The sequence below is a fragment of the Nicotiana tabacum genome, chromosome 12 (assembly GCF_000715075.1).
Source record: "Nicotiana tabacum cultivar K326 chromosome 12, ASM71507v2, whole genome shotgun sequence".
Taxonomy (NCBI): domain Eukaryota; kingdom Viridiplantae; phylum Streptophyta; class Magnoliopsida; order Solanales; family Solanaceae; genus Nicotiana; species Nicotiana tabacum.
The window spans coordinates 60145307-60172920 of NC_134091.1; the positions used below are offsets into that span (position 1 = coordinate 60145307).

At 38.9% G+C, this 27614-nt stretch overlaps 1 pseudogene; it reads left to right on the forward strand.

Annotated features, from left to right (window-relative positions):
- On the forward strand, positions 1-27344 carry LOC142167186 (F-box/kelch-repeat protein At3g06240-like; annotated as a pseudogene).
- Positions 27345-27614: the final 270 nt, after the last annotated feature.

Consider the following 27614-nt stretch of genomic DNA (forward strand, 5'->3'; position numbering starts at 1 on the left):
ATGGATCAACAGGAAAGTAAAGTGGGAGATCAAGGTCCCCATTCTGATTATAGCAAATTTCATTGTCTAGACAGAATTTCCACCAAGATTGCGAATGGAAGATCCAACAGAGTTGTTGCTTGTTCACTCATTTTGGAAGATCCAACAGAGTTGTTGCTAGTACACTCAAGATCTGCAGCCAGCATCATCATCAACCGATCCTACTCTATTAGGATGAGATCTCGGACCAACACACTAAAGTTCTTGAAATTCGTAGATGACCCCGATAAGGGTACTCATGAAATTTGCCATGATCCAAATTCTGACCTTGATCTACAAACTTACTTTCCCATTGGCTCATTTTCCCTAGTTAGATCACTGTATAGGGTAAAAACCGGTTAGTCTTTCGTACAAACTGGTCAAAATGGTAATGCATTGGATCGAAGAAGCGTCTTCATAATATCAGGTTGAGGTCCAAAGTCAGGTCACCAAGCTTCGAGCCCTAGGGACCGATCAATGTCGATCTCGATATCATTATCAAGCTCGAGTCCAAATCGAACTATGATGAAGTTATCGAGCTTATAAGGCAGAGACCGACCAATATTGACCCCGAATCAATACAAGGATCTGAGTCAAGATCGATGGCTCGAGTTGATACCAAGCTCGAGTCAATATCGAGCTCATAGACAAGAGCCGTTGCAATCCCACTAGAGGAGAGAATCTTGGCAGGAATTATGGAAAAGCTGATTTATCATAGGTCTCCCACTATGAATTTTTAATTATATCAAAAGTAGGATTCCTCCACGATAAAGGGGATGGTTGTTATTTCTGTAAGGCCAAGTTTTTGCATACATTGTAACTGAGATATCATACATTCCTATATTGAAGAGTTATCCTTTTTTGCTTCCTAAATAGATTCATCTTACTTAATATATAATTCATCTTCTTCCCAACTTTGCTTATTTTTCATTCTCTACAATCAACACTTGATGTTTTTATTCATTCTTACGATTTGTGTCAAGCTATACCACATATCCTTAGAACTACGTACAAATTTAACTCACTCCGTTTTTCGGGTAAACAGTTTGACGCCCACCGTGGGGCTAAGGATAACAGTGGCTATTTGACACGAATATCTAAAATACTGGCCATTTCACACTTATTTTGAAGCATCTCTTTTTTCATATTAGCAACAGCAAACTCCCAATCAATGGCATTGCCTATCGACAACGAAGTTGGCTTTCAAGATGAGAACAATAACTTGGCGCCCGGTGGCGAAAGGCCGCTCGTCAATGCTGTTGGAGCTCGAGTCGAAGTAGCATTGGACGTTAACTCACATGTGGCCATCGAGGCAGGCCAACATTCTGAACCCGAAAATAGCATTCATGGTGGTACTCGATCTGCAGCTCGAGATACCCATAACGTTGAAGAAAATAGAGTCAACTTGCATATGATTTTCGAAATGTCGCAAGCTTAACAGGTAGAAATAGCTCAGTTGCAGAGTCAAACCCAGATACCGAGCAGGCCGGAGTCCAATCCGCCCCAGAAAGTCACTCACAAAACGGAACCAGCTGTAGTGAGGCCAAATGAGCAAGAATCGGGGACTAATCCCGAAATTGTTAAGATGTTCGGGGAACTGACAAAACGAATAGAATCAGGAGAAAATAGGATCGAAGAAAACAACAAAAAAGTGGAAACATACAACTCCATAGTTGATCAAATCCTGGGGGCACCCCTGATATTGAAAGGCTTAGATTCCAAAAAGTTCGTACAGAAGCCTTGGGGTCCCCCCGATCGCGACCCCTAAACCAATCCCAAAGAAGTTTTGCATGCCCGAAATTCCTAAGTATAATGGGACGACCGACCCCAACGAACATGTCACCTCATACACATGTGCCATTAAAGGAAACGATCTAGAAGATGATGAGATCGAATCTGTATTATTGAAAATATTCGGTGAAACCTTGTCAAAGGGGGCAATGATATGGTATCATAATTTACCATCTAACTTTATTGATTCTTTTGCTATGCTTGTAAATTGTTTTGTAAAAGCACATGCCGGGGCCATAAAAGTCGAGACCCAGAAGTAGGACCTATTCAAGGTAAGACAAAGGGATAACGAGATGCTAAGAGAATTTGTATCACGTTTCCAAATGGAACAAATGGATCTACCATAAGTCACAGACGATTGGGCTATTCAAGCTTTCACTCAAGGTCTGAACGAACGAAGCTCGATGGCTTCATGGTGGTTGAAGCATAACCTAATCGAATACCTAGCTATTACTTGGGCCTATGTGCACAATCAGTATCAATCTAAAATAAGAGTCGAAGACGACTAGTTGGATTCCGGGTCCGATTTTAAAAGGGATACCGATCGAAAACCAAGGTCAAGCAAGGATCGATACCGACCGTACAATGGAGATCGTCGGGTCTCACGTAACCCCGTACGAAGCAAAAAGAGAAATGATCGAAGCCAAGGGTCTCGGGGACTGATGAATAGAAATGGGTTCGATAGGCATACCGAACCTAAGGAAGCACCACGGTTATCGGAGTATAACTTCAGCATCGATGCATCCGCCATCGTGTCGGCTATCGGATGCATCAAGGACACTAAATGGCCTCAACCCATGCAGACCGATCTTGCCCAGAGGAACCCCAATCAAATATGTGAATATCATGGCACCCATGGACACATAACGGAAGATTGCAGGCAACTAAGAGAGGAAGTAGCCCGGTTATTCAATAAAGGGCACCTTCAAAAAATTTTAAGCGACAGAGCCAAAAACCATTTCAAAAATAGGGATTTCGGTAAACAAAATGAACAGGAAGAACCACAGCACGTCATCCACATGATCATCGGTGGCATCGATACCCCTCAAGGGTCGGTACTTAAACACACTAAGACATCGGTTATCAGAGAAAAGCGATCTCGAACTTGGGATTACACACCCATAGGAACCTTGTCCTTTAATGATGAAGATGCAGAAGGAGTCATGCAACCTCACAATGATGCACTGGTAATATCCGCTGCCAACATTATTAGATCGAAGGTTGTAGAACAGCTCGGTCTACAGGACCAAGTTGTACCTGCAACACTGGTTCTATACGGATTCAATATGGCATGTGAAACTACCAAAGGCGAGATAATTCTACCGATAAACGTGGCCGGGACTATCCAAGAAATGAAGTTCCATGTAATAGAAGGCAATATGAGATACAATGCCCTTTTTGGAAGGCTGTGGATCCACAATATGAGACCTGTACCTTTGACCTTCCACCAGGTTCTTAAATTCTCAACATCGGAGGGAATCAAAATAGTATACAGGGAACAACCGGCCACAAGGGAAATGTTTGCAGTCGAAGAAGCAATTCCTATATCCTCGCCTTCATCAACAAAGGGATCGGCCTCGAAGGAGGAACGTGATGCCAATTAGCAATCACAGACGTCAGCTTCGAACCAACTAGAAGATCAGAAGATTAACGAAGATGATGAGCAAGGGATCCCAAGATCCTTCGTGGTCCCTGATGTTTCCGACGCTACCTAATCAATGGTCGAAGAACTGGAGCAAGTCGTACTAATCAAATATCTGCCCGAACGAAAGGTATACCTGGGAACGGGATTAACCCCCGAACTCAGGAAAAAGCTTATTCGATTTCTTATTGATAATATAGATTGTTTTGCTTGCTCCCATTTAGACATAACAGAGATCCCACCGGATATAACGACGTATCAGCTAAGCCTGGACCCTAGGTTCAAACCGGTGAAGCAAAAGAGAAGACCCCAGTCCGAGGTAAAACACACATTCATAAAGAACGAGGTAACTAAACTTCTCAAAATAGGGTCCATTCGGGAAGTGAAATATCCCGAATGGTTAGCCAATGTGGTTGTTGTCCCTAAAAAAGAGAACAAACTTAGAATGTGTGTATATTACAAGGATTTAAACAAGGCATGCCCCTAATATCGATCGCATGATCGATGCCAATGCTGGCCATGAGATCCTTACTTTTCTTGATGCCTATTCTGGGTACAATCAAATCCAAATGAACCCGGAGGACCTAGAAAAGACTTCGTTTATCACCAAGTATGGAACCTATTATTATAATGTAATGCCCTTCGGGCTAAAAAAATACATGAGCTACTTACCAATGCCTAGTAAATAAAATGTTTGAGAAACAAATAGGTAAATCGATGGAAGTTTATATTGATGACATGCTAGTTAAGTCCCTGCGCGCAAAGGACCATTTGGCTCATTTGCAGGAAACATTCGAGATTTTAAAGAAATACAACATGAAGCTCAACCTCGAGAAATGTGCTTTCGAGGTCGGATCGGGCAAGTTTTTTTGGCTTCATGGTATCGAATCGGAGGATCAAGATCAACCCCGATAAAATTAAGGCCATCGAAGACATCACCATCGTGGATAGTGTAAAAGCCGTGCAGAGGCTAACGGGACGGATTGCTGCCTTAGGCCAATTCATTTCAAGGTTGTCGGATCGAAGTCACGGATTTTTCTCTCTGCTCAGAAAGAAGAACGATTTCACCTGGACCACGGAATGCCAACAGGCATTAGAGGAATTGAAACAATACCTATCGAGCCCACCACTGCTTCACACTCCAAAGGCAGACGAGAAACTTTGCTTGTACTTGGCGGTATCGAAAATCGCGATAAGTGGCGTCCTATTCTAGAAGAGCAAGGTACGCAATTCCCCGTTTATTATGTAAGTCGAACCTTAGGGGAAGCAGAAACTAGATATTCACACTTATAGAAATTGGCACTGGCGCTGATAAGCGCCTCTAGAAAGTTAAGACCATACTTTCAATGTCACCCCATATGCGTATTAACCACTTACCCACTTCTAATATTTTACACAAGCCCGAACAATCAGGCCGATTGGCCAAATGGGCCGTCGAACTCAGTGAGTACGATATCGAATATCAACCCCGAACGACCATCAAGTCTCAAATTTTAGCAGACTTCGTGGCCGATTTCACGCCAACCCTCGTACCCAAAGTCGAAAAAGAACTCTTGTTGAAATCGGGTACGTCATCGGGGATATGGACCTTTTTCACAGACGGGGCTTCGAACCTAAAAGGGTTTGGGCTAGGCATCGTTTAAAAGCCACCTATGAGTAGCACTATTAGACAATCTATCAAAACTACTAGGTTGACTAACAGCGAGGCCGAGTATGAGGCCATGATTGCAGGTCTCGAGTTAGCTAAAAGCTTGGGAGCAGTGGTCATTGAAGACAAGTGTGACTCTTTGCTGGTGGTAAATCAATTAAATAAAACCTTCAAAGTTCGATAGGATAGAATGCAAAGGTATTTGGACAAGCTACATGTAACTTTGCACCGTTTCAAAGAATGGACTTTACAGCATGTACCTCGAGAACAAAACAGCGAGGCCGATGCACTTGCAAATTTGGGATCATCGGTCGAGGAAGATGAGATCAGCTCGGGGACTGTCGTTCAAGTCTCGAGGTCCGTGATCGAGGAAGGTCATGCCGAGATAAATTCTACAAGCTTAACCTGGGATTGGAGGAATAAGTATATTGAATACTTGAAGAACGAAAAAGTCCCGTCGGACCCTAAAAATTTGAGGCCCATACGAACCTAAGCTGCTCGATTCACATTGACTACAGATGGAACATTATACCGAAGGACATTCGATGGACCATTGGCAGTATGTTTAGGTATAGGAGACACCGACTATATCCTACGTGAGGTTCACGAGGATACTTGTGGAAATTATTCCGGTGCCGATTCATTAGTCCGAAAAATAATCAGAGCAGGATATTATTGGATCGATATGGACAAAGATGCAAAGCAGTTTGTTCAAAAATGTGACAAATGTCAAAGGTTTGCACCGATGATCTATCAGCCGGGAGAGCAACTTCACTCAGTCCTATCCCTATGGCCATTCATGAAATAGGGAATGGATATCGTCGGCCCTCTGCCATCGACCCCGGGTAAAGCTAAATTCATTTTATTTATGACTGACTATTTCTCTAAATGGGTTGAAGCACAGGCGTTTGAGAAAGAGGTTATAGACTTCATCTGGGATCATATCGTATGTCGATTTGGGATACCCGCCAAAATAGTGTGTGACAATGGGAAACAATTTATCGGCAGCAAAGTGATGAAATTCCTCGAAGACCACAAAATAAAAAGGATATTATAGACACCGTATCACCCTAGTGGGAATGGACAGGCCGAATCAATGAACAAGACTATCATTCAAAACCTAAAGAAAAGGTTGAACGACGCTAAGGGAAAATGGAGAGAAATCCTGCCCGAAGTTCTTTGGGCATATCGAACAACATCAAAATCCAGTACGGGGGAAACCCCATTCTCTTTAGTATATGGCTATGAAGCCTTGATTCCAGCTGAAGTCGGGGAACCCAGTGCTAGGTATCGATATACAACAGAAGAATCAAACCACGAGGCTATGAATACCAGCCTCGAATTATTGGATGAAAAATGAGAAGCCGCTCTCGTTCAATTGGCCTCCCAAAAGCAGCGGATCGAAAGATACTATAATTGAAGAACCAATCTTCGCCACTTTAAAATCGGGGACTTAGTGCTAAGGAAAGTCACCCTCAGCACCCGAAATCCAAACGAAGGAAAACTGGGTCATAACTAGGAAGGATAGTATCAAGTACTCGAAAATGTCGGCAAAGTATCCTACAAACTCGGTATTATAAACGGCAAACAACTACAAAGCAATTGGAACGTGTCACACCTAAAACGATACTACTGCTAAGGTACGACCCTCCCATGTTCGTTTATATTTCGAAACTAACCCTTGCAGGAGTTCAATCAAAGAACAAGGATGGATCATTAAACACGAAGCCTTAGGTCTGAAAGCACGCATTGCACTCTTTTTCCCTTAGACAGGTTTTATCCCAAATGGGTTTTTTGGAAAGGTTTTTAATGAGGTAACCATTGATCGTGCTAACTTAGAATGATTTAACAGTATCCTAGGCCTCTTTACAATCAAACTCGAATACTGGTGGGGCATTACCCTCAAATATATCAAGTTCGATGCAAGAAAGTTACTTCATAACAATAGGGTTTCGATAGGAAAAATTGTAAGAGCCAAATGGTCAAAACGAACCATGCTCATATAGATTGTTCGGTCCCTGGTATAAAAAATAAACACATGTATAACAACATGAAAAGAAAATTCTTTACCCATATCTTGTGTCGTCCTCTATTTAATGATCTATTACGCAAACATGCTCAAGGGCCGATGATTACTCCACAAATCGGGAACTGCCACTCGACCATTAAGCCTATGGGCTACATTACTTCGAGTTCGAATCACTCACTCGACTACTAAGCCTACGGGCTACCTTATTTTGAGTTCGAGCAAACACTCACTCGACCATTAAGCCTACGGGCTACATTACTTCGGGTTCGAATCATTCACTCGACCAATAAGCCTACGGGCTACCTTATTTCGAGTTCGAGCAAACACTCACTCGACCATTAAGCCTACGGGCTACATTACTTCAAGTTTGAATCAGTCACTCGACCATTAAGCCTACAGGCTACATTACTTCGAGTTCGAATCACTCACTCGACTACTAAGCCTACGGGCTACCTTATTTCAAGTTCGAGCAAACACTCACTGGACCATTAAGCCTACGGGCTACATTACTTCGAGTTCAAATCACTCACTCGACCAATAAGCCTAAGGGATACCTTATTTCGAGTTCTAGAAAATATTCACTCGACCATTAATCCTACAGGCTATATTACTTCGAGTTCGAAGCACTCACTCGAATACTAAGCCTACGGGCTACTATTACTTTGAGTTCGAATCACTCACTCGACTACTAAGCCTATGGGCTACTCTTATTTCGAGTTTGAGCAAGCACTCACTCGACCATTAAGCCTATGGGCTACATTACTTCGAGTTCGAATCACTCACTCGACTAATAAGCCTACGGGCTACATCATCTCGAGTTTGAGCAATCACTCACTCGACCATTAAGCCTATGGGCTACATTACTTCGAGTTCGAATCAATCACTCGACCATTAAGCCTATGGTCTACATTACCTCGACTTCGAATCACTCACTCGACTAACAAGCCTACGGGCTACATCATCTCGAGTTTGAGCAAACACTCACTCGACCATTAAGCCTACGGGCTACATTACCTCGAGTTCGAATCACTCACTCGACTACTAATCCTATAATATACTCTTATTTCGAGTTCGAACAAACTCTCACTCGACCATTAAGTTTACGGGCCACATTACTTCAGGTTCAAACAATCACTCAACTCGATTACTAAGCCTATGGGCTACCTTATTTCGAGTTTTGAGCAAGCACTCACTCGGTTATGAAGGCTACAAGATCCAAATTTGATCAAATTGCCTAAAACCTTATGAAAACCTTCATAAGGCATGAATAAAACAAAATCTTCTCAAGGCAGAGAATAAAACGGAGGCGAGTCAGGAAAAGAAAAGATCTTTATATATACAAGAATATTTACAATGTCCAAACAAGACACTACACAAAAAAAACCCAAAATAAAAATAAGGGCTAAGTTTCTTGGTTATCTACGAGGGCAGTCTCTTCTCCATCGGGCTCCTCCCCGCTCTCGGACCCACTCTTGCTCCAATCATTGTCATCATCATCATCACCACCATTATCATCATCGGAAGCCAAGACTTCAGCATCGACTTCAAGCTCTTTTGCACTTTTTATCTCTTCGATGAGATCGAAGCCTCGAGCATAGATCTCTTCGAGGGTCTCCCTCCGAGATCGGCATTTAGCAAGTTTGGCAACCCAATGTGCTCGAGTATTGACGGTTTTGACTGCCTCTCTTGCTTATACCTGAGCAGCTTCAGCATCCATCCGATAGACGGCCAGTAATGCATCCGCATAGGACTTTGCCTTTTCGGCATCAGATTTGTCCTTGGCAAGTTTGGAGGCCAACCGAGCCTCGAGTTCCTCAATTTTTATCGCTTGAACCAAGCTCTTCTCCTTTATTCCTTAAAGTTCGCTTGCAGTCGATGAAAATTGGGCCCGAACAGTCTCCTTTTCTGCAGCAAGACGGTCCATGCCATCTTTCCATCCCATGGTCTCTGCCCTTATTATACTCACGAAGTTGCCCGATCGTATCGAGTTTCTGCTACAGCTGTGAGATCGAAATATTAGCCTCCGATCCTGAATCAAGCCCATGAGTTCTTAATATTATCATTACCTGCTCGGTCAGGTCGGTCTGGACTTGATGAGCCTTGGCCAACTCAGCTCGAAGGCTTTTGATTTCTTCTTCTCTTTGACCGGAAAGGAGTCTGAGGGCATTCCTCTCCTCCGTAACTCGTCAGAGGTCGGCCTCGAATCGATGTAACTCAGCTCGAGATCGAGAACATGATTCTCGATAAACCGCAAAGGCCTGCGAAGAAAGAAGAAAAGAAGTTAGAAAAGAATAGCAAACATAAAAATAATATCAACAAAGAGAGATAAAGCTTACCCGATTCAGAGCCTGCTGCACTTCGCAGAAAAGGCCCGACACATCACTAGGGCCAGCATCGTCCTCGACCCCAGTAAACAAATCACTGAAGGGGTCCTCCCCTTCATGAGACCGGCTCATCTCGAGGGCCCCCAAAGCTTGGGCTTCCTGAATCTCCCCTTCGGAAAGGGCAGGGAGAGTGGGTGAGTCTCCGATTACTATTGCCCCAAGCGACTCGCTTGGGGCGTTCTCCTCAGTTCAGAGAGCTTCAGGACCGGCCCCTTCTGATATACCCACCGTTTGTTGATTTCGGTGGGAAGCATCCTCAATCTCCAATGATTTGGGGACTCTGTCCGAACCTTCCCCCGACATCTCCTCAGTCTGAGGCGGAGCTTTATAAATCACCATCGATTCAGCTGCCTTTAGGGCATCGATGGATTTCTTCATTCGGGCCATCAGCACGGACTCGTCGTTTTCTTCTTCTTCTACTTCTTCTTCATCTCTTAGATGCAGAACTGATTCTACGGTCAAAGGAATGGTATTCTTCCTCGACTTTCGAGCCATCCTCATCTTCGATTTTGGATCTTCGGAGGCGGAGGCCTTTTTTCTCTTATTATCGTTCATCGACTTTAAATCAGAGGCCGAAGCCTCTTACTCGACGTATGAGGGCCTCAAAACCGCATATTTGCCCACACCTACATACAGGAAAATTGATTTAAATATATGGAAAGCATCTCGTTCGAACTACCAAAGATACGAGAAAGAGGCTCACCATGATTTTTGGCCTCCTATCGGACCTTTGACAAATCACGCCACAAGCGCTCGGCATATGTGGAGGTCGAATCTAGATCCCATACCCAGTTCTTGAGATCGGGGACTGCACCAGGCATCCAAGGAACCACTGCATCACAAAAAGGGGGATATCAGTGAGAAAGGGAATGAAGGGGAAAAATAGTAGAAGATAACAGCAGAATTACACTTACGCTTCACGTTTCACTCCTCGGGAAAAGGCATCTTTTCAGTCGGAATCAGGTCTGAAGTCTTTACTCGAACGAACCTGCCCATCCAGCCTCGATCCTTGTCCTCATCTATACTCGAGAACAGGACCTTGGTAGCCCGACACTGAAGTTTTATTAATCCACCTCGAAAGAGGCGAGGGCAGTATAATCGGATAAGATGGTCGAGGGTAAAAGGCATCCCCTCGATTTTGTGCACGAAGTAACGGATCAAAATAACGATCCACCAAAAAGAAAGATGGATCTGGCTTATGGTTATTTGGTATTGACAGCAGAAATCAATAATAACAGGGTCGAGGGGACCTAACGTGAAAGGGTAAGTATACATACTTAAAAACCCTTTCACATAAGTGGTGATATCTTCTTCAGAAGACGGGATTACTATTTCTTTATTCTCCCAATTGTAATCTTTCTTTAGCTGTTCGAGGTGCCTCTCGGTTATCGAACACATATACCTCGACACTGGCTCACATTGGCTGGGAACCGATGAGCCTTTGTCGACCTTAAAATCAGACGTAAGAACACACGCACCAAGAAGCATTCCTCAGGCTGTGGCTCCACCGATGTTTTGTCGGCGGCATGCTGTGAAGAAGAAGCTTTTTCTTTCTGAGGAATGGTTTTTGATGTTTTCACCATATTTAGATTAAAATATCGAGAATAGAAGGAGGTAATAAAGATTTGGTGTTTTTGAAGAAAGATTTTGCAGAGAAGAATCACAAATTTGCGAGTAAATTCAGAAAGTGTGAGAAAGAAGTTAGGAAATTTAGAGTTTGAAGATGTAAAAGTGATTAAAAGTGGAACAAAGGGTTATTTATAGGTATAGCAATGGCGGTTCAGTTTCGATAATGGCCGACCACCGTTTGACACGCATTAAATGCTTTAAAAAACTAAACCGATGGGACAACTATCATGTGCATCATTATCGATCCTAATGTAAACGTCAGCTTATATCTGATCGAGCCGTTGAGAAATCATGTCGTTTCTCGCTGCATCCATCCCGAGAAACAAGGGGACTACCTGTATACGGTAAAAACCGATTAGTCTTTCGTACGAACTGGTCGAAATGGTAATACATTGGATAGGAGAAGTGTCTTCATAATGTCAGGTTGAGGTCTGAAGTCAGGTCACCAAGCTTCGAGCCCTAGGGACCGATCAATGTCGAGCTCGATATCATTATCGAACTCGAGTCCAAATCGAACTATGATGAAGTTATCGAGCTTATGAGGCAGAGACCGACCAACACTTACCCCGAATCAATACAAGGATCCGAGTCAAGATCGAGGGCTCGAGTCGATACCAAGCTCTAGTCAATACAGAGCTCATAGACAAGAGTCGTTGCAACCCCACTAGAGGAGAGAATCCTGGCAGGAATTATGAAAAAGTTGATTTATCACGGGTCTCCCACTATGAATTTTTAATTATATCTAAAGTAGGATTCCTCCACTATAAAGGGGATGGTTGTTATTTCTGTAAGGCCAAGTTTTTGCATACATTGTAACTGAGATATCATACACTACTATATTGAAGAGTTATCATTTTTTAGCTTCATAAATAGATTCATCTTGCTTAATCTATAAATCATCTTCTTCCCAACTTTGCTTATTTTTTATTCTCTACAGTTAACACTTGATATTTCTATTCATTCTTATGATTTGTGTCAAGTTATACCACATACCCTTAGAACTACGTACAAATTTAACTCAATCCGTTTTTCTGGTAAACAATCACTTCATGGTTTCGTTTGTTTTAATTACTAATTTTCCGATGGTGCTGATGTTTATTTACATCCTTAATCCAAGTGTTGGGGAAACGTGTCAGGCTAATAGAAAGGAAACATATTTGAAAGAGAAAAGCAATAAATTGCACAAGACAAGACAAGACAAGAGAAGATTTACGTGGTTCGGCAATTTTTGCCTACTTCACGGCCACACAAAGAATAGCTCTTTATTAATTGAAGAGAGAAATAAGAAGTTGAGGAATGATATGCAAATGAAAATGCATACCTCTTTTATAGGCATTTGAATGCCCTGCCGACGTAAGCGCTTACATCATAGGAATGCCGATGAAAGCGCTTATATCATAAGTTCATCTCTTTTTTACTTTTCTTTCTTTTGTTTTGTCGACTTTTCTTTCTTTCACATACAACAACAGGTTTACTACTATCAATCTCCCCCTCAAACCTATGTTACATCAAGAAAGAAATTAAAAAAAAAAGATTTGCTATTCTCTAGTGGCGGCTTCACACTATCAGTCTTGAAGGCTAACTGAGGCAGTGCACAACCTTAGTTTGTCAACACCGACAACTTTGGTCAACATGTCTGACGTGTTCTTTGATCCTGATATCTTCTGCAGGGAAAGAGTTTCTTCACTTATCAACTCTAGGATATGATGATACCTCAACTGGATATGCTTCGATCTTGTATGAAATACAGGATTCTTGGCAAGATGAATTGCACTCAAGCTATCGCTGAAAAGCTCACAATTGTCCTGCTCTTTACCTAGCTCTTTAAGAAAATTCTTGAGCCAAATCATCTCTTTTCTAGCTTCTGAGATTGCCATGTACTCTGCTTCAGTGGTAGATAGAGCAACACTTTTCTGAAGTCTGGACATCCAGCTAATAGCAGTACCACCCAAGGTGAACACGTAACCTGTGGTACTTTTTCGACTATCCAGATCGCCGCCTCAATTTGCATCAGCAAAACCTTGTAAGATAATATTGATCCTTTTAAAATAAAGTGCCATACCTAAGGTGTCTTTGAGATATCGCAATATCCATTTTACACCTTCACAATGCTCTTTTCCTGGATCTGACATGTATCTAAGGGTGGCAAGTGGGCCGGTCCAGGACCGGGACCGGCCCAGGACCGCGGGCCAAACGGGCTAAACGGGCTAGGACCGTTTGGCCCGGTTTTAGTGGGCCTAGGCCGTTCTCGTGGGCCGGTCCTATGATTTGGGCCCGTCAGGCCCGGGGACCGTTTAGCCCGCCAGAGACCGGGACCGGGCCCGGCCCGATCCCTTAACGGGCCAAACGGTCCCAACGGCTATTTTTTTTAAAATTGCTTTTTTTTTAATAGCCGTTGGGCTGTCAAAAATAGCCATTTAACCCCCCCAACTTTGTTTTAATACCAAACTTTTTATAATTACACTTTTTTCCTATTTTCAACTATAAATACCCCATCATTCTTTTATTTTTCTTACAAAATCATCAATCTATCACAATCTCTCTCTAATTTTCTTCTATAATTGCTACTATTATTTACTTTATTATTACTAATATATATTATACATTTAATATATATACTATACTATACTATACTATATATACATCTTATATATAGTATATAAGATGTATATATAGCTTATCGAATATAGCTTATTACTTATATATATATATATATATATATATATATATACTATATATATATATATATATAAGTAATAAGCTATATTCGATAAGCTATATATACATCTTATATACTATATATAAGATGTATATATAGTATAGTATAGTATAGTATAGTATAGTATACATCTTATATATATTATATAAGATGTATATATAGCTTATCGAATATAGCTTATTACTTATATATATATATACTATATATACATCTTATATCGATATATATATATATATATATATATATATATATGTATATATATTGTATAGTATATATATTAAATGTATATATATATATATATATATATATATATATATATATATATATATATATATATATATATATATATATATATATATATATATATATATATATCTTATATCGATATACTATATATACATCTTATATACTATATATATTCGATATTAAATATTGAATATTAAAATTTAGGTCACAATTCTATAATAAAATTTACAAAGCATTGTCTTAGATATTATTTTTAACATCTTTTTGTCTCTAATATCTATTTAATTTTTTTTAAAAAAATATATTGGGCCCACTTAGCCCGTTTAGCCCGCGGGCCGGGACCATTTAGCCCGGGACCAAATGGTCCCGGTCCCGACAAAAAGCCCGTTTAGGCCCGGGACCGTTTGAACCGGCCCACTTGGCCCGTTTAGGCCCGGGACCGGCCCACGTGCCAGCCCTACATGTATCTATTGACAACTCCAACTACATGGGTTATGTCAGGTCTAGTGCAAACCATAGCATACATCAAACTTCCTACTGCTTAAGCATATGAAACTTTGGACATGTACTTCTTTTCTTCATCTTTCTTAGGTTATTGGTCCTTCGACAGATTAAGATGGCTTCCGAGTGGAGTGCTTATGGTCTTTGCATCATGAAGACTGAACCTGCTTAGTACCTTCTGTATGTACTTTTCTTGAGACAATTTTAAGGTTCCTTCAGACCTGTTTCTGCTAATCCTCATCCCAAGCATTTGCTTAGTTGGTCCTAAGTCTTTCATTTCAAACTCCCCCGCCAGTTGTCGCTTAACCCTGTTGATCTCATTTATGCTAGATCCTGAAATTAGCATATCATCAACGTACAACAGTAAAATGATATAGGATTTATCAAGATTTTTGATATAACAGTAATGGTCCATCTCACATCGTGTGAAACCATTATTATGCATGAATCCATCAAATTTCTTGTACCATTGTCGGGGTTCTTGTTTCAAACCATACAAACTCTTCTTCAATTTACACGCAAGGTTTTCTTTACCAAAAACTTGAAAACCTTCAGGTTGCTTCATGTAGATGTCTTCTTCAAGGTCACCATGCAAGAAAGTAATTTTAACATCTAGCTGCTCCAAATGCAAATTTTCTGTAGCTATGATACTTAGCACCAACCTGATAGTAGTTAATTTGACTATAGGAGAGAAGATCTCGGTGTAGTCAATCCCTTCTTTCTGCTGAAAGCCTTTTACTACTACTCGTGTTTTGTATCTCTTCTCACCATCATGCTCTTCCTTGACCCTGTACACCCACTTGTTTTGCAATGCCTTCTTTCCTTTTGGTAACTCTGTAAGTATCCATATTTTATTCTTTTGAAGAGAATTCATCTCTTCTTTCATGGCTAGCTTCCACTTATCAGAGCTTATCACCTGCATTGCTTCAACAAAATGCTCTGGTTCTCCAGCATCAGTCATAAAATGCTATACCAATACCGTACATAATTAAATTCGGTATGGTTCGGTTTTTCTCCTTTCGGTTTCGGTTTATTCGGTTCGGTAACTTCGAATTATTCGGTTTGAATATTAACTAGTGCATAGAGTCATATACTGTAATATTCTTAATTAAAGTACTCAAAAGTACAAAACTAAGAACGTTTGTTGACAAAACTTTGTCCAACACCAGCAAATATCAACCCAGAGAGAGAAAACTGTACATAAAGGAATAAATTTGATTAATAGAAATGTCTTGTTACTTGCTTAGAGTTAATGATGAATTTGGAGAATAAAGGAAAGTAAAATTTAGTTTTTTTAATATTTATATTATAATTAATAATATGTTTATTGTGTAATATAATATATATTTCGGTAAGGTAACGATATTTCGGTATTTCATTTTAAAATTACCATACCTAATACCAATTTTTTTAAAACTTAAACAAAATACCATACCAAATACCAAAATATTGAATACCAAATACCAAAATTTTCGGTTTCGGTACGGTAATTCGGTATTTACCAAATTATGCACATCCCTAGCTAGCTTTCACTTATCAGAGCTTATCACCTGCATTGCTTCAACAAAATACTCTGGTTCTCCAGCATCAGTCAGAAGTAAATAATGGAGAGAGAGAGTTAACCTATCTGGAGCATTCGTGACTCTTTTAGATCTCCTTAATGTAGGTTCAGGATTAACTAATCCCGAATTTGATTCAAGTCCTGACTCCAGATCTGGTTCTCCATCTGATTCTATCTATGGTTCTGGTTCTGATTCTGATCCAGATTCGGCTTCTGGTTCGGCATCTTCAGATTCAGATCCAGTTGTAGTCTCTCTAGCCACTTCATTTTCTGAGATTTCTTCTAACTCAGCTGTTTCAGATGTCTGTCTACTGGTGCTGGTTGGTTCTACTTCAAGTTTGTCTTTGTACATCACATTTTCATTAAATGTGACATTCCTGTGTCTTAGGATCTTTCTATTCTGATCATCCCAAAATCGATAACCAAAATTATCATCACCATAGCCAATAAAGAAACATTTCTTGGCCTTAGGATCAAGTTTATCTCTATCATTCGAGCTTACATGCACATAAGCAACAAAACTAAAAAATTTCAGATGTGAGAGAGTTACCTCCTTTCCTGTCCATACATCCACAGGAATTTCAAAATCCAGCATTACAGAGGGTCTCTCCTATTTATGAGGTAAGCTGCCATGTTAACAGCCTCGGCCCAAAAATACTTTGGCAATCCAGAATGTATTCTCATACTTCTGGCTCGTTCATTCAGGGTTTTGTTCATCCTCTCAGCAACGCCATTTAGTTCTGGTGTTCCAGGAACTGTCTTGATCATTCTGATCCCATTCTCAGAGCAGAATGTTTTAAATTTTTGACTATCATACTCTCCTCAATTGTCATACTTCAGACATTTTAACTTTAGACTTGTCTGATTTTCAACTTCAGCTTTCCATCTTTTAAAGGTAATAAACACATCAGATTTATTTTTTAGAAAATAAACCCATACCTTTCTTGTGGAATCATCAATGAAGGTGACATAATAGCGTGAGCCTCCCAGAGAAGTTACAGGAGCTGGTCCCCACACATCTGTATACACTAGTTCCAGCTTCTCTTTCTTTGGCGTCCTTCCCGCCTTTGAGAAACTAACTCTCTTTTGTTTCCCGTAAATGCAATCTTCGCACAAACCTAATTCAACATGCTTTAGGTTTGGCAACTTTTCTTTGGATTCCAACAACTTCATTCCCTTCTCACTCATATGCCCGAGCCTCCGGTGCCACAATGTTGTATCACAACCATGATCAATTGTTGCTATAGTGTCTCTTTGTATTGCATTTGCATACAATGTTCCCCTCTTGAAGCCTCGTGCCACAACCAAATTTTCTTTGGTTATCTTCCACGATCTGTTACCGAATGTTGTTGTATATCCTTCACTGTCAATCTCGCTCATAGGTATCAGATTTTTCTTGAGGCCAGGAACATGTCGGACATTTTGCAATTTCCATAGCGTGCCTTGTAAAGGCTTTATATGAACTTCACTTTTCCCGACAATGTCCAGAGGTTCGCTGTCTGCTAGATAAACTTTCCAAAATTTTCCAGCAATATAATTATACAATAATTCTTTGCATAATGTAGAGTGAAAGGATGCACCTGAGTCCAGAATCCAAGATTCGACTAGACTGTCTGCACAACAAATTAGTGCATCACCGACTTGTTCAGCAATTGCATTTGCTGAATTATCATCCTTATATTGATCATTCTTCTTCTTCTTCTTTGGCTCTCTACACTGACTACTATAGTGACCCTTTTTATCGCAATTCCAACATGTAATGTCTTTGCGATTTTTGAATTGCCCTCTTCTCCTTGACTTTGATCTGCCACGACCATGACTTTGTCCTTTTTGGATGCTTCTTCCCTTGCTTTCGGTATTCAAAGCAGATCCTGGGGAAACTTTGATTCTCTCCGGCGAATATCTTTGCTTAGAACCAAGTCTCTAATATCATTCAATTTGAGTTTGGTACTTCCCGATAAACTGCTAACTGCAGTTACTGTTGTAGACCAACTCTCCGGTAGAGATGATAATAGAATCAATGCCTTGACTTCATCATCGAATGTTATATTGACAAAACTCAACTGAGTTAATATTATATTAAACTCATTGATATGTTCCGTAACAGATTCACCTTTTGTCATCTTTAAGTTGAATAATCGACGCATCAAATAGACTTTATTTGAAGCAGATGACTTCTCGTACATATTTGATAATGCCTTCATCAGGCCTGCGGTTGTCTTCTCGTTAATGATGTTAAACGCCACATTTCGTGTTAGCGTCAAACGAATCACACCAAGAGCTTGGCGATCTAATAGATCCCAATCCGCTTTGGCCATATTCTCTGGTTTTACCTCGGTCAGAGGTAAGTGTAATTTTTTTTGGTAAAATAATCCTCTATTTGCATTTTTCAAAATTCAAAATCTTTGCCATTGAACTTGTCAATCTTAACCTTCCCTTCTTCCGATGCCATTTTTCACAAATGTTTTTTTATGTGAATAGTGCTTGTGAATAGTAACGATGATCAATAATGTTGCACTATTCTTGTGAATAGTACATGCACCGATACCGTACTTTTTTATCAGAATTACAATGTCTGTGCTCTGATACTAGTTGTTGGAAAACGTGTCAGGCTAATAGAAAGGAAAAAATATTTGAAAGAGAAAAGCAATAAATTGTAGAAGACAGGAGAAGAGAAGATTTACGTGGTTTGGTAATTTTTGCCTGCTCCACGGCCACACAAAGAATAGCTCTTTATTAATTGAAGAGAGAAAGAAGAAGTTGAGGGATGATATGCAAATGAAAATGCATACCCCTTTTATTGGCATTTGAATGCCCTACCGACATAAACGCTTACATTATAGGAATGCCGATGTAAGCACTTACCTCATAAATTCATCTCTTTTATACTTTTCTTTCTTTTGTTTTGTCTACTTTTCACTACTAGAAATTCGCTAAAAACCGACCAAAGTTGGTCGTTATGGCCAATTACCGACCAAAATGCGACCATTAGGGTGTGGATGGTATTTTGATGGTCGAAATGGCTTACCGACCAAAGTTGGTCGGAAATTACCGACCAATGTTGGTCAGTAGCTTAAAACGACCATCTGACAAGTTTAAGTACTTACCGACCAACTTTGATCGGAAACATATTTTATTAATTTAATTTTACCGACCAAAGTTGGTCGGTTTAACTAAATTATGTTTTTTATTAATTATTAAAATTTTAAAAAAATGACTAACTTTGGTCGATAATTGAAAATATATATATTTTTAAAATAATTAAAATTAAACATTACCGACCAATTATGGTCGGTAACCTTAACTGTGCAGGCAAAAAACCGACCAAAGTTGGTCGGTAATGTTTAATTCTAGGAATTCAATGTTCATTAACCGACCAACTTTGGTCGGTATTTTGGAATAATTTTTTTTATTATTAAAACCGACCAACTTTGGTCGATTTTTCTGGGTTTAATTTTGGTATAAAATGCCTGTTTTGGCCACTACCCCACCTGCCAGCATACCAATACACCTAATAACAACAACAACAACACAACAACAACAACAACAATAACAACAACAACAACAACAACAACAACAACAACAACAACAACAACAACAACAACAACAACAACAACAACAACAACAACAACAACAAAACAACCAGAACATTCAATAAATACTTTAAAACTAACAAATTAAAATTCAATTAAACATAAAAATCCAAAATCAAGTTAAAACTAATTACAACTAGTTCAAAACTGGTTCTATCTGTCTAGTTCAAAGTATATAAAAGTCAAGGGGGTGTTTTCTACAACATCATCATCACCGTCTGATGAAATTTCATTTACAAGACGGTATAGAGAACGGTCTTGTGGAGGACGGGAAGAACGATCACGGGGAGGACGGGAGGAACGATCACTAGAAGGACGGGAGGAAAGATCACGTGGAGGTTGACCCTCTGGAGATGACTCAAGAGATCGGGGCAACGGAAAAGCTCCACTAGATAGGAGAGTTCTGATCTGAGCTTGCATGCCAAGGAATTGAGCATCTCTAAGCCTTTCTCTTTCCTTGGCCGCTTCTAGCTCGGATGTGAACTTTGTCACTTTCTCCCGCATAGCGGAGAGGCTCTCCCTATTAAGTTGCTCGCCTTGCGAGGAAGTCCCTATTCCTCGCATTCCACACTTATAGCGATGGAAGCTTTTAGTAGGAAGCCCGTATACCTTCCCCCATTTTGGACCGCCAACAGACTCCAACCATATTCTTTCAGCATCCTCGTCCGAAGGTTGGGTGGGCTCACCCGATTCACCAGCTGGATGACTACGAATAAATTCCTCCACGTTACTTTGGTAGCGACCCTATATTATTTTAAATTAAATCAGTATTTCAAAATTTTTATAAAGGTAAATTATAATACTTAAAAAAAAATTGAAAGCTTACATATGCAGTCGAGGCCCGGTCCTCGACCCACCTCTCTTGATTCCCCTCTTTCTTCTTCTTCACAATATGCGTCTCCTTGAATAGCTCATCATGACTCATTAGACGCCCATACTTATTTTCCTGAAAACAAATTAATTTAGTTAATAAACAGAATAGATATACTTAGAAAAGTAAAATAATTTAAGCAATTACGTACCAATCTTCTTTTTATTGTCCCTAGACTGATCGCACCTCCAGTGTGCAAGGAGCCTTCCTTCTCGGATGCTCGAGCTTTCTTTCCTTTTTTGCTCCTCTCTAAGAACTCCGTGGTAAGCCATTGCCTTTGCAAATCATTCCACAAATTCTCAAGTAACCATCCAGGCCTCTTGTTCTTCTTTCTAGCATCCGAGAAAGCATCCGCCAATCTCTTGCGAGCTTAATGATGAAAATTTGCAGCCACTTCCGTGCTATAGCGGTCTTCCCATACACACTTGCTCTGTATTTCAAAAGTAAAATATTATATGGAAACATCATAAATATAAGTTATTAAACTGTTTAAAAGAACATTTATACCTTAACTTGATTGAAAATTTGCTCATTCAGCGAGAATGGGCAATCAGTCCAAGTCGCATAAGGGCCATCATAAAGCTTTCTGATGGCATTGGTGATTATCTTTGTAGTCTTATTACCCGGCCTGAACCTGCAATTTAACACTAAAAACACATTAATATCTTAGTAAAAATGTTACAAATCAATAGACGCAAAAATAATGAATAACACTTACCTATCATCCTCAGGGACTATGATGATCCTGCCATATCAATCATAATGCACTAACTCGTCATCACCATCCGAAGCATGTGTATCATAGGTATGTGAAGACGGTGTAGGCGGGTCAGAGCTACTGCCTCGCAGGCGAAGGCTTACAATAGATAGAGTAGATGATGAAGATGGTTGCAATCCCTGTGACTGTGACATAGCTGGATGCGACCCAAGTGGATGTGATACTGATGGCTGTGACCCGAGTGGCTGTGACATGGATGGATATGATCCATGTGGCTTTGATATGTAGGGATGTTATCCATGTGGATGTGATGTAGATGGCTTCGATGCAGATGGCTGTGAGGCAGCTGGACTGTATGTCGGACGTATAGTCCTATGGCCCTGTGATGGAAGACCTGGTGTCTGAATGAAGGTGTACGGCTCGTGATGCTGTGGCAGCTCAGTATAGCCGTATGGTAGAGGATAAGACATAGGCATCTCTGAAAAGGGTGGACAAGAGGGACTATTATTTTCTACCCTCCTCTTTCCCTACCTACCCTTTTCTCGACCCCGAGAACTAGTAGGGTCATTGTTACCTTGACCCTTGCCTGCCATCTGTATAATATAATATACATTTAGATTGAAAGATATAAGAAACTAGCTATAAAACGAGAGTGCTTTAAAAAACCAACTTTTTAATCCTCATCGACATATTATTCCTCGTCCGAGAATTCTTCGTCCTCATTTGTTTGAGCTTCATCTTCTTCGTCCTCATTTTCTATAATTGTTACTTCATTTATATAAACTTCTTCCAATATGCGTTCACGATGTTCCAAATCATTTTCTAACTGATCGTCCGCTATTTGGTGAACAATGGAGATATCGTTTTGATATGCAACATCTAACACATTCTCGACTTCCACCCTACCTACAGGCTTAGTTTTTATTACAACCCATCAATCGGACCTATTCTGCCGCAATGGATAAGGAGCATAATACACTTGCCTAATATTATGTACAATTATGAAAGGATCATAGCGATCATACTCCCTCGTATAATTAACCTCAATTATGTTGTATTGGTGGTGTACTTTTGTACCTCTTGTTGGATTTGGGTTAAACCACTTGCATCTAAAGAGTATCAATTTTTTATATTGCCAACCTGTATATTCTAGTTGTAATATTTCTTTGACCATACCATAATAATCAATATCTCCAACTTGGTTGCCATCACCACCTTGAACCCACACCCCGATGTTGTTGCTATTTTTATTTTTAGAGCAATCCTCTGTATGAAACTTATAACTATTCACTACGTACTTAGACATTGTTGTGACCTGAAGCCCAGGTCCCCAAGATATATCTTTCAAAAATTGATTTACACCATTATTTGGATTATTTACCTACATAGTATTAAAAAAATTCATAAGTTAGCACAACTTAGGAATCAATTTTTATACATTCACAACGTGTGTGTATATATATATATATACTTACAAACTGTTTGAACCACGTATCAAATCTCGTATATACAGCATCATGGCCAAATTGACCCACGAAGTGACTGTGACACATCAAATATTTTTAGTAGTTGCATCAATATGTAGTCACAGTAAATTTTACATTTTGATAACTAATAAATCAATACTTACTTGAGAAATGGTACAACTTCGGGACAATTTAGCAACACATGAAGTGTAGCTGACTTGTACTCCATATCACTCAAACTTCTCTTTCTAACATCCTTAGAACATCGGCCTGGTTAATTGAATATGGACATTGGTGGATATAATGGATCATTCACACATTCGACCGTGTGCCTATTCCTAGAACATGGCACGTTACTCTCAGAATAATAAGAACAAAAATGTGCAGTTTCCTTTGCAAGATAGGCTTCGCATATAGATACTTCAATCCTATTCCTCTGCTTAACAAATTGTTTGCATTTGCCAAGTGTCCTACATAATGTCATGTTAGCCAAGAACATTCAAATAAAATAGAATATTACATCAAACTTATAATATTACCTCTCAAAGGGATACATCCATCTGCATTGAACATGCCCTCCAAGTCGTGCCTTGTGTATAAGGTGTATTGGAAGGTGTTCCATCACATCAAAGAAACTACATGGAAATATTTTTTCCATCTTACTAGAAATTACACGAATGTTCTGATCCATCCGAAGTAGGTTTTCTTCCTTTAATGTGGTAGAACACAAGTCTTTGAAAAATAAACTAATCTCTGTGATGGGTTTCCAGATTCTTTCAGGCAAACCACAAAATGCAATAGGCACTAAGGTCTCCATGAAAACATGGCAGTCATGACTTTTCAAATGGCTCAACTTTCCTACCTCCATATCTACTTTTTTTCCAAGATTCGATGCATAACCCTCAGGCATCTTCAATTTCGTAATCCAATTATAAATTTGTCGTCTTTCCTCCAAAGTGAATGTGTAACTTTCATTGGGATTGAAAACCTTACCATTGTTTGTTGTCTGCAAGTATAATTCAGGCCGCCTGCAATATTCTTGTAAGTCCATTCTAGCCTTCGGGTTATCTTTTGTCTTACCTTTAACATCCATCATTATGTTGAACAAATTGTCAAAATAATTCTTCTCAATATGCATGACATCAAGGTTGTGTCGGAGAAGATTATCCTTCCAATAAGGCAGCTCCCAAAATATACTCTGTTTTGTCCAATTATGATTAACATCATATACGGGGAATCTATAAGGTGGAGCATCAGTAACTTTATTAAAGTTCTGGACCCTCTCCCAAATTTCCTCACCTAAAAGTATCGGAGGTGGGGAATCATATTCCACTTTATTCTTTTTGAATGCATTTTTCATCCTTCTAAAGTCATGATCATCAGGCAAGAATTGACGGTGACAATCAAACCATGATTGCTTTCGGCCATGTTTCAAAGTGAACTCTTTACTATTTTCCATGCAGTAAGGACAAGCTAGCTTCCCAGCAGTCATCCACCCAGACAACATTCCATACGCAGGAAAATCATTAATAGTCCACATTAAATTAGAACACAAATTGAAATTCTGCTTGGTTGATATGTCATATGTTTCAACACCATCATACCACAATTGTTTTAGCTCATCAATCAAAGGTTTCAAATATACATCAATCAAACTTTTCGGATTACGTAGACTGGGGATAATACAATTTAAGTATATATATGGACTAGTCATTCATAACTCAGGTGGTAGATTATAAGGTGTAAGAAAGACAGGCCAACATGAATATGGTGTTGCAGATATAGAAAAAGGCGTGAAGCCATCCGCACACAGACCTAACCGAATGTTCCTTGGTTCACTAGCAAAATCTGGATATGTCCTATCAAAGTGCTTCCAAGCTTCTCCATCTGAAGGATGACACATAACACCAGGTGGTCTTCTATTTTCAAAGTGCCATCTCATATGAGGAGCAGAACTCATCGACGCATATAACCTCTTTAACCTAGGTATAAGAGGTAAATAATGCATCGCCTTGACAGCGACCATATTCCCGCTGGAAAGCCTCTTGAAACGAGGCTTTTCGCAAAATTTACAACTGTCTAAAGTTGCATCATCTTTATAATATAACATGCAACCATCTTCACAACAATCAATTCTCATTGACGAAAGTCCTAACTTAGAAACCAATTTCTTTGCCTTATAGAAATCACCAGGTAAGTTGATATTAGGGTTAACTAGTTCACTCATAAGGTCAATGAAAGAGTCCATGGCTGCTTGAGAAATATTCTAATCAGATTTGATACTTAGTAATCTAACTGCAACAGACAGCTCAGAGTGCGGACTTCCTTCACGTAGTGGACAACTAGCTTCCTCTAACTGTTCATAAAAACGTTTTGCGTGATCATTAGAAGTTTGTTCAACATTTTTATTGGGCTCACCCCCGAAGTGCATCCCAAAAACATCTGCAACCATATCCTGAATTCTAGAATCAAGATTTGTATTCTCCACCGACCTACTACTTTCACCAACAACCATGTTATGAAATATCCCACGGCTACCATCGATCTCTCCATGATTAGTCCACACAAAGTAATTCTCTATAAACCCCTTCTTATAAAGATGAAGCTTAACTTCCTCCGATTTTTTAAACTTCATACAATTGCACCTGACACAAGGGCACCTAATTACTTCTTCACTTTGGTATGATGGAAGTGACATTGCATGTCTAGTAAAGTCATCAACCCTTCTACAAAATCCTCCTGCAATCCCCACCGATTGGGATAATTCCTATTGTACATCAAAGTACGATGTTCCATCTATACAAATAAAACAAGAACAAATTAATTTATTCTATAATTATAAATTAATTATATCTTTTTTAGTTAATTCAAGATAGTTATTTTTTCCTAATTACACTAATTTATATCCTAAAAATTCAATTCATATCCTAAAAGTTCCAATTCATATCCTAAAAGTTCAATTCATATCCTAAAAGTTCAATTCAAAAGAACAAATCCTTCTATTTTTCATTCATTCATCACTAATAATGCATGACATAGATTAATCGATATAGGTCGAGACGTTTTGTTTTTACTATTAGTCGATATAGGCCAAACGTTTTATTTTTAATATTCATCGATGCATCTAAGTAAGTTATAAGTCGATGAATCAATTTACGAATAGATACATTTGATGATAAATTATATATACTAATTAGGATCTTCACTAGTCTATCCCTAAAAGAACCCGACCTTGTTATATATATATATATATATATATATATATATATATATATATATATATATATATATATATATATATATATATATATATATATATATATATATATATATATATATATATATATATATATATATATATATATATATATATATATATATATATATATAGTTGTACTACTTTAACTACATATATAGCATGTTATATATAGTATATGTTAGTGTATTCATTATTTGTATTACAAAAGTGTTAACGAATTACATTTATATTATTTAGATAGTAAATATAAAAGTAATTCAAAAGTTTGACCAATGTTGACGTAATAACCGACCAACTTTGGTCGGTTATTTTGCATAAAATAACAATTACCGATCAAAGTTGGTCGGTAAATGCTTCCCCTGCATTAACCGACCAACGTTGGTCGATAATTTTAAATATAAATTCTTAAATATTATAAAATATTTTAAATAATAAAATAATTATTAAAATTTAAAAAATTGGGTCCAGATTACCGACCAACGTTGGTCGGTATTTAGTTTTAAAAAAATGTAAAAAAAAAAATTCCAGTTTCCGTCCAAGCTGGACGGTTTTTGGTCGGTTTTTAGCGGATTTCTAGTAGTGTTTCTTTCTTTCACATATAACAGCATGTTTGCTACTATCACCAAGAACCAGAGAATATACAATGCTTCCAGAGGCTGAAAGGGTGCCCGAATTTAGTTAACTATGGCTTTGATTTTGATCCCGTTAGATTTAAGTACAAAGTAGTTAGAATTTACCAAGAGGAAATTTGTGATGAAACTAATGATTCTCGTTATTACAAGTCTACACAGTTTGCAAAGGGTATTGGACAAGTGCAGGACATGGTATGTTATGTTTTGGGTGCAGGGCATACGGTGTGAACCTCTACGGAAAGATTCATTGGTTGGTTTATGATTTGATGCTAATAGAAATGAGTTAATATGTTCTTTAGATTTGGAAAATGAGTTTTTGTATGTGATAATAATGCGGATGACTATTTTGAGGTATGGGTGATGAAAGAATATGGAGTAACTAGTTCATGGGTTAAAGAGATTGTCATAAACATAATTCCTGAATGCAATGAAATGATTTATCTGCTAAAAGTTTTGGATGATGGAGAAGTATTGTTCTTGTGGCGTGAAGATTTCTTGTTCTTGCACCATCCTGTGAGGAAAACATTGAAAATGTTTGATGTATTTCAAGGTAACTTCTTGGCATCATCTGGCCATGTATCAAGCTCCTTAATTCTCGCTCAACACTTTTGAAGCGGCGATTGTGAATGTATTTTAGATTTGTCAAAGTAACATCAATATATGTAGACTAGAGCATATTGTTAACATTCTGTTTTGGTCTGCAATTCTCTGTTTTTTATTAAAGTTTTTTGGTTAATAAGTTTACGTTGTACACCATCATTAGAGGCGGATTCATGATTTAATGTTTATGGATTCCTGCAACAACCTCGAGTAAATTTTCAATAGTAACTGGGTTCACATTCAAATATTCATAGATATTTAGTGAATTTTTCGAACATATTTACACGATTTGAACAAAAGCTACTGG